Source organism: Triticum aestivum, chromosome 1D (genome assembly GCF_018294505.1).
Source record: "Triticum aestivum cultivar Chinese Spring chromosome 1D, IWGSC CS RefSeq v2.1, whole genome shotgun sequence".
Classification (NCBI taxonomy): Eukaryota; Viridiplantae; Streptophyta; class Magnoliopsida; order Poales; family Poaceae; genus Triticum; species Triticum aestivum.
In genome coordinates this window covers 454,926,241-454,934,522 of record NC_057796.1, presented here as the reverse complement: position 1 = coordinate 454,934,522, position 8,282 = coordinate 454,926,241, and the positions used below count along the sequence as shown (strand labels likewise).

At 45.3% G+C, this 8,282-nt stretch overlaps 1 long non-coding RNA gene across 1 annotated transcript; it reads right to left on the bottom strand.

Moving 5' to 3' along the window:
* Nucleotides 1–714: 714 nt before the first annotated feature.
* On the bottom strand, nucleotides 715–2,273 carry LOC123174895 (uncharacterized). The gene is made up of 3 exons (XR_006487441.1): nucleotides 2,050–2,273; nucleotides 1,843–1,954; nucleotides 715–1,274 (listed from the first exon to the last, which is right to left on the bottom strand). It is a non-coding gene; the product is annotated as an uncharacterized lncRNA (long non-coding RNA).
* Nucleotides 2,274–8,282: the final 6,009 nt, after the last annotated feature.

Genomic DNA, 8,282 nt, shown 5'->3' with positions numbered 1-8,282 from the left:
ATAATAGATTTGTTAAAGAGAAATGACTCACATTAAAAGTAAAGGATAAGCCCTTCGCAAAGAAGTGGGGATTGTCATGTGTTTTTTTGTTGAGTTCTCAAGAGCTTGTTGAGTTGGAACCGTATTTTTCGTTGTCCTTATGATGGTGCCCATCATGGAGAACTTTAATTTCCATGCTATAAAAACTCAAACCTGAATATTTTTAGTTGATCATTTGAGATGACTACGACGGTGAAAATTTAGTTGAAATGGCTTACTCTGCCAACTTGGTAGATATAGTCGGAATTGCTTGGTTTAAGGAGGTTGGATGCACAAAAAGAATTCATTCTAAGTACGTGATCATTGGCTACAAAGTCTGTAATAGTAAACATGCATGTTGGAAGATCCATGAAAAATAAATTAGGAAGGTACACAACCCATGCAATTCATTAAGTCGTTTTCAATGTCTAGCCAAAGAAAGTTGTTCAAATTTTGCAATATGGAAAGTGAGTTCACAATCATAAAAGATGTTTGAAATGGTATATTTGCATGTGATTGTTTGTCTTCTTTCTACTAACCTTCGTGAGTTTTGTAGATGACCAATTATTTTTATCAAACATCCAAGATGGTAAAGTCATGACCCCCCAAAAAGATAATTCTATAAGATCTAAATTATTTTGTTGGAATATATAATAAGTAAAAGAAAAAATATCATGTAATCTCTTTATCATATAACCTCACACCAATAGATACATCGAAAATATTTCTCTGAAGGAGAAAATAACACACTTTGCATGTAAAATAGCTCTCAAGAGATACATAAAATATATAGCTCTCCAGGATTAGATGCTACAGCACAGAGGTGTCAAGGACGTCCTACATAATTTGATTGTTGGTAGTTCCCCAACTGTTGCTCTCCTGGTCATTGCCTCTCTTGGGTATATGGCGATCCCAAGGTCCAGGAATGTCCAAACAAGAAGTGTTCTCTACTCCAAAATTGTGAATTAAGTTGTAGTAAGGGTTTCTGTACAGCCTTGCTGATGATTTGGGTGTCAGCCGATAGTTTGATGATTTGACTCTCCAAGAGGTTGGGATGGCAGAGACTCCGGTGACCGTGGTTGACCGAGGTTGAGATACTTGAGCTTCTGATTCTTCAGCGGAGACTACCGAGTTTCTGGGAGTTCCATCTTTATCCTTGGCCTCCATTTTCCACACTTCTTCACCCCCCTTGCGATCATCACCTCTCTTCTCATTGGATCCGGAAGAAGCCATGATGACTAAAAAACCTTGTACTCCTGGTAGGGAAAGGGTCGGAACAAGATAGAAGAGAAAAGGCACAATAAGAAAATAAATAAAAGAATCATATGTATAGCAAATAAAAAATGATGGCATTGCATTTTGTGTAAGTCTCAAAGATGGTAAATAAAAAATATCCATACTCCAAATTAAAGACCAGATTTCATATTTTTGGTTCCAAATATGCTTTGCTCACTAGGCCGTCTGATCGATTAGGAAGCGGTTCCGTGGCAAAAGATATCCACTACTTAAGTCATTCGGTGGTGGGCACACTACAATAATAGATTGTTGCTAAGTCTCGTTCTACCGAGAGTTTTAAAGTCCAAACGAATTTGCAAAATTGGGGCGAAAGCCTTTTCGGTATGAATTTGCAAAAGTCCAACTTTAATATTTCCTGGAAGGTGCAACTTCCACATTACAAAAATTCAATGAGGTTAAAAAATGTTAGTTGCACTTTTACTGTATCGCTCTATCTAAATCGATGAAGACTTCCGAAAATCTCAGGCTCTCAGCCGAGGCAGGTGGAAACGGAAGGAAGGAAACCACAAGGTTGGTGGACGCGTGTACCTTGCAGCCGTGACAGCAGGAATTAACGGAAGGCCGCGTCGCAGGCCAGGCACAGCACCACAGTACTTTGGTCTCTGAATTGTATGCCCAGCACACAGCAGCCAAACACAAACTGAAACGAAAAATGTGTACATAAGGTTCAGTAGATCTAGGGAGCGAAAATGCGAAGAGAATGTACGTAAACTCCATGGATCCATGCTGATGTACCTGGCTGGTGTTGGAGGTCCTTCGGGAGGGCAGGTGATGGCCGGACGATTTCTGCAGATCGAAGAAATGGAGCATGGCGACTATTTATTTGGTGGGAGGGGGAGGGAAGAGAGATGAAAATGGAAAGAAACCATGCAGGCCGAGCGTGCGTACAAGGCCAATTTGAAACTAGACTTGCCTGAGTTTCTTTCCATCGATGGCTATTGATCCAAGACGAGTTTTCACAAGTTTTCTTTCCGTGCTCTGTGGTGGTTGGTGGGTGGCGGTTTGTAGCCGACCTGTATGGGGGGTTGTTGGTAGGGCGTCACCGGGAGAAATCTTTTCTTGGGCCTTTGCCGGATCTGGGGACGATGACGGCGACGTCCACGGGCGTTGTGCTCTTCCTTGGAAGCATCGTTGTTGTGTGGTGCTCCTCCCCTCTCTCCGTGGTCTTGGCTCCGAAAGGGAACCTCAGATCCAGAGGATCAGACGATGAAAGCGACCTCACATCATCTTCCTCCTTGGAGGCATCGTCTCGGAGCCGGCTACAACCTGGAGACAGGTGGATGGCGGTATCTTCTTCACCGGTAGATGGCGGCATCTTCACCACGTGGTTTGCCTTAGGCGGTCGTTTTCGGGGGCACTGATTTCTGTTTGGCAACGATGATTGTGTCGACTGGAGCTCAGGTCATGGCTCGGGCTTTGGTAGTCGGATCTTCCCGGCGTATCAGAGGTGCTTTTCGTGGGTTGCTTGGTAGCTTTGAAGTCGGAGCTGCGGTGGAGCGAGTCCATGCGGTGACGATAACAGGCTCTCGGTGGTCATTTACGGAGGGCACGCTCGACGCATGTCCTGCATATTTCCCTTCTGAAGCTCGTCGTCGAGTCGGAGTTGTCGGCGATTCGCGTGTGTGGCCATCTGTTGGCTTGTTGGCCAGGTTGACCGGTGGCGCCCATTTTACAGACTGGGTTGTATCAGTTTTAGCCTGGTTTTCCGCCAATTAACCAGACAATTCCCACTTCTTCTTAATCAATCAAAATGGCAAGTCTTTTGGCTCGTTTAAAAAAAAGCTCTATACTCCAACACTCTTCTCAAAGCAAATTTGGTCTAGTGTCGGTATGTTTCGGAGAATGAAAAGTCAATTTTTGGACACCAAAGCTTTGAAGGAAGGGCTAGGCGGTTGTTAATTGAGGTAAAAGTATCCCAAGTACCCTAACTTGCACAACATGTGACGTTTTAGTCTCAAACTTACAAAACTCAACCCACCATACCCCAACTTGCACTGCATGTGACGTTTTAGTCCCAGGCCAATGACATAACGACAAGTGGCAGCCAGATGACTGGCCCGGTCGTTGCACACACATTTGCAAAAAAAACCTGTTGTTTTCTCTAATCAACCTGCAGTACAACACAATACCTGAATTAATTCTGTCTGAATCCAGTGGTTGCGCGTCACTAGAATGGCGATTTCCTGAATAAAAGAAAACACACAGCATAACAAAGATTGTGTGACCATTGTGCTGTACTGCGGGTGCTGTGTTGTGCTGTAATCCCCTGCCCTACTATACGTGCTATAGGCAAAATTACTCAGTTTTACTAGTGCAGGAAGGAACAAAAAGGAAGTTGTGTTAAAAGAGATAGCTACACAACCTAGAGTGATCTCAGTTTCTACATACTTCGCCTTCCTCTGAATCTGAGTGCCTTTGAGGAAACACAACTCTAATATCATTGTAGAGATAAAATCGCCTCTCTTCCTCGGTCGCGGTACTCCGATTGAGTAGTTCTGATGACATGCCAGGTTTGGTCCGCTGCATCGATCTTGATGATTTCTTGGAAAAGGGGACTCAGAAAATGCAGGTGCAAAGCATAACGAAGAAGCCCTCCAGCTGAACTATCATTCACTTTGGAAGGTCTGCAGCAAGACTTCTTTTCACTGTCTATTTGACAGCAGCAACCATTAGCATTAGTGCGACTTTCTGAGCTCCCAATGGGACTCGATTCATTTGATTCGCTAATGTCACATTCCATTGAGCAATGCATTCTGTTAGTGTGACCTCCCTTTTCTGATTCATCAGTCAAGTAGCAGTTCTGCCCCTGTTCACAGCCTGCAAAATTAAAATAATTCATCAGCAACTTGAACTCGACAGTTTCACTTTAGCTATCAATGGTATTGGCATTACATTCAGAAGAGTGCCGCATTCTCTAAGTTCACTAATGGATGGGTCAAATCAATCACATCATTCTCTAATGATGTAATCCCGTTCATCAAATGACAACTCATGTCTATGGCTAGAAAACTTAACCATCTTTGATTAACGAGCTAGCCAAGTAGAGGCATACTAGTGACACTCTGTTTGTCTATGTATTCACACATGTATTATGTTTCCGGTTAATACAATTCTAGCATGAATAATAAACATTTATCATGATATAAGGAAATATAAATAACAACTTTATTATTGCCTCTAGGGCATATTTGCTTCAGTCTCCCACTTGCACTAGAGTCAATAATCTAAATTACACAAGCGCCTGCTGCGTGCTTGAGATCACGCATCAATCGGGGTTTCAGTCCTTTGAGAATCAAACCATTTGCTCTTTCCGCTTGTCCATTCGACTGGGGGTGGGCGGCTGAAGCATAGTCGACTCGTGTGCCTTGGGAAGCACAGGAGGCTCTGAACTCATGAGAATCGAAGTTCGACCCGTTGTCAGTGATGATGTTGTGCGGAACTCCATATCTGAATGTCAATTCTCTGATGAAGCTGACGGCAGTACTGGCTTCAAGATTCTTGATAGGCTTGGCTTCAATCCATTTGGTAAACTTGTCGACTGCTACAAGCACATGAGTGAAGCCGCTCCTACCAGTCCTCAAGGGTCCAACCATATCCAATTCCCAAACAGCAAAGGGCCAGACGAGTGGAATGGTCTTCAGGGCTGACGCAGGCTTGTGGGACATATTGGAGTAAAACTGGCAGCCTTCACATTTGTCGACTACATCTTTTGCCATTTCATTTGCTCGTGGCCAATAAAATCCAGCTCGGTATGCTTTGGCCACAATGGTCCGAGAGGACGCATGGTGGCCACAGGTCCCCGAGTGGATGTCGTTGAGGATCACTCGACCTTCTTCTGGTGTTATGCATTTCTGGCTGACTCCGGTTACGCTTTCTCTGAACAGCTGTCCTCTTATCACAGTAAAGGCTTTGGATTGATGGACGATCTGTCGAGCTTCTTCTTCATCCTCTAGGAGTTCCTTCCTAAGGATATACGCAATGTATGGCACTGTCCAGTCGGGAGTGATGACCAAAACCTCCATGATCAGGTCGACCATGGCTGGGACTTCGACTTCAGTCGGATCTGTGGCACTCTTAGGCTGCGGGGGCTCTTCAGTGAAAGGATCTTCTTGACTGAAGGTGTATGAATGTGTTCCAAAAACACATTGCTGGGAATGGCTTCCCTCTTGGAACCTATCTTTGCCAAATCATCGGCTGCTTGATTTTTCAGTCGGGGTATATGATGGAGCTCTAACCCCTCAAACTTCTTTTCCAACTTCCTCACCGCATTACAGTAACCAATCATAGTTGGGCTTATGACGTCCCACTCCTTCATCACTTGATTGACTACCAAATCTTAGTCGCCGTAGACCATGAGGCGACGGACGCCGAGTGAAATGGCCATACGTAACCCATATAAGAGTGCTTCATATTCCGCTTCGTTATTGGAGGAATCAAAGTGAATCTGGAGAACATATCTGAGCTTGTCTCCTCGGGGGGATACCAGTACCACCCCAGCACCGGAACCATTCAGCATCTTGGAGCCATCAAAGAATATGGTCCAGTGCTCCGAGTGAACTTGAGTTGGCAGTTGCTGTTCGATCCACTCGGCGAGGAAATCTGCTATTGCTTGGGATTTGATAGCTTTCTTCGCCTCAAACTTGATATCCAAGGGAAGGAGTTCAATCGCCCACTTTGCCACTCGACCAGTTGCATCTCTGTTGTTCAGAATCTCTAATAATGGAGCGTCGCTGACGACTGTAATAGAGTGGTCAGAGAAATAGTGTGCAACCTTCTTCGTGGTCATATAAATCCCATATATAAGCTTCTGATAATGTGGATATCTTTGCTTTGACGGAGTCAGAACTTCAGAAACATAATATACTGGGCGCTGAACTTTATAGGCTTTTCCTTCTTCTTCCCGCTCGACCGTACGTATTGTACTGACAACTTGTCCAATGGCTGCAATGTAAAGCAGTAAAGGCTCTTTGCTGATTGGGGTAGCAAGCACCGGCTGGGTGGAAAGCAGGGCTTTGACCTCTACAAATGCTGCATCAGCTTCAGGAGTCCACTCGAACTTATCAGACTTTTTCATCAGTCGGTAAAGAGGCAATGCCTTTTCACTGAGGCGAGAAATGAATCGACTTAAGGCGGCCAAACAACCAGTAAGCTTCTGGACATCGTGTACACGCACAGGGCGTTTCATCCGGAGTATGGCGCCAACTTTCTCTGGATTAGCGTCGATCCCTCGTTCAGAAATGAGGAAATGGAGTAACTTTCCGCCCGGAACTCCGAATGTGCACTTTGATGGATTAAGCTTGATATCATACCTTCTGAGGTTGGCAAAAGTTTCAGCAAGGTCAGCCAGCAGGTCGGAACCTTTACGTGACTTGACCACAATGTCATCCATGTATGCTTCCACATTCCGACTGATTTGAGTGAGTAAACACTTCTGAATCATCCTCATGAATGTGGCTCCAGCGTTCTTCAAGCCGAACGGCATGGTGGCATAACAGAAGCACCCAAATGGAGTGATGAAAGCTGTTTTTATCTCATCGGGTCCATACAGTCGGATCTGATGATACCCGGAATAAGCGTCCAAAAAGGACAAGCGCTCACACCCCGCAGTCGAGTCGACTATTTGGTCGATGCGGGGGAGAGGAAAGTGATCTTTCAGGCAGGCCCGATTGATATGCTTGAAGTCAATGCACATGCGAAGTGAGTCGTCCTTCTTGGGGACCATGACAACATTGGCTAGCCACTCGGAGTGGTAAATCTCTCGGATAAACTCAGCTGCTAGGAGCCGAGCCACTTCTTCACCAATTGATTTTCTCTTCTGCACGGCGGACCGTCGAAGATGTTCTTTGACTGGTTTCACTTTTGGGTCGACTCGCAAACGGTGCCTAGCCAGCCCCCTGGGAACACCCGGCATGTCAGAAGGTTTCCATGCAAAGATGTCCCAGTACTCACGGAGGAACTGGATGAGCGCTTCCTCCTATTTGGAGTCGAGTGTTGTCGAAATGTGAGTCAGAGCAGCATTTGGATCGGTCGGGTGAATATGAATCGGCTTCGTTTCACCAGACGACTGAAATGCAGAATCCGTGGCAGGTTTCTTAGCTCGCAACAAATCACTCGGATCTGCATTTTTTTGATACTCCTGCAATTCCACTACTGCCATTTGCGCATCGGCGATCTTTGAGCCCTTCTGGAAGCACTCTTCTGCCTTCTTCCGATTGCCAGTGATAGTGATCACTCCTTTAGGACCAGGCATCTTCAATTTGAGGTACACGTAACATGGTCGAGCCATAAAACGTGCATAAGCCAGCCTGCCCAGAATAGCGTGATAAGCACTCTGGAAATCCACGACTTCAAACGTCAACTTTTCTTTGTGGTAATTCTTGGAATCACCGAAAACCACATCGAGGGCGATTTGGCCGAGTGACTCAGCCTTCTTGCCAAGAATAACCCCATGGAAACTCATATTGCTTTCACTGAGTCTGGACATCGGAATGCCCATTCCCTTCAAGGTCTCCGCATACAGTATATTCAAGCCACTGCCACCATCCATCAGAACCTTAGTCAACCGAGTGCCTTCGACAACTGGGTCGACCACCAACGCTTGCCTCCCAGGGGTGGCTATGTGGGCTGGGTGATCAGACTGGTCGAATGTAATGGCAGTCTGAGACCACTTCAAATAACTGGGTGTCGCCGGAGCGACCATGTTCACTTCTCTGTTGATGAGTTTCAGTCGACTTTTGCTCTCAACATCAGCAAAAATCATCAAAGTGGAATTGACGTGGGGGTAACCATCATCATCTTCCTCTTTATCCTCAACTTTGTCCAACTCTTTTTCCTTCTCTTTGGGTTGTTTCTCTCGGAACTGCTGGATTAGGAGCCGACACTGTCGAGTGGTATGTTTCGGGTAAATGAGATTACCCTCTTCATCTTTTTTGGTGTGAATGTGGCATGGTAAATCCAACACATCATTT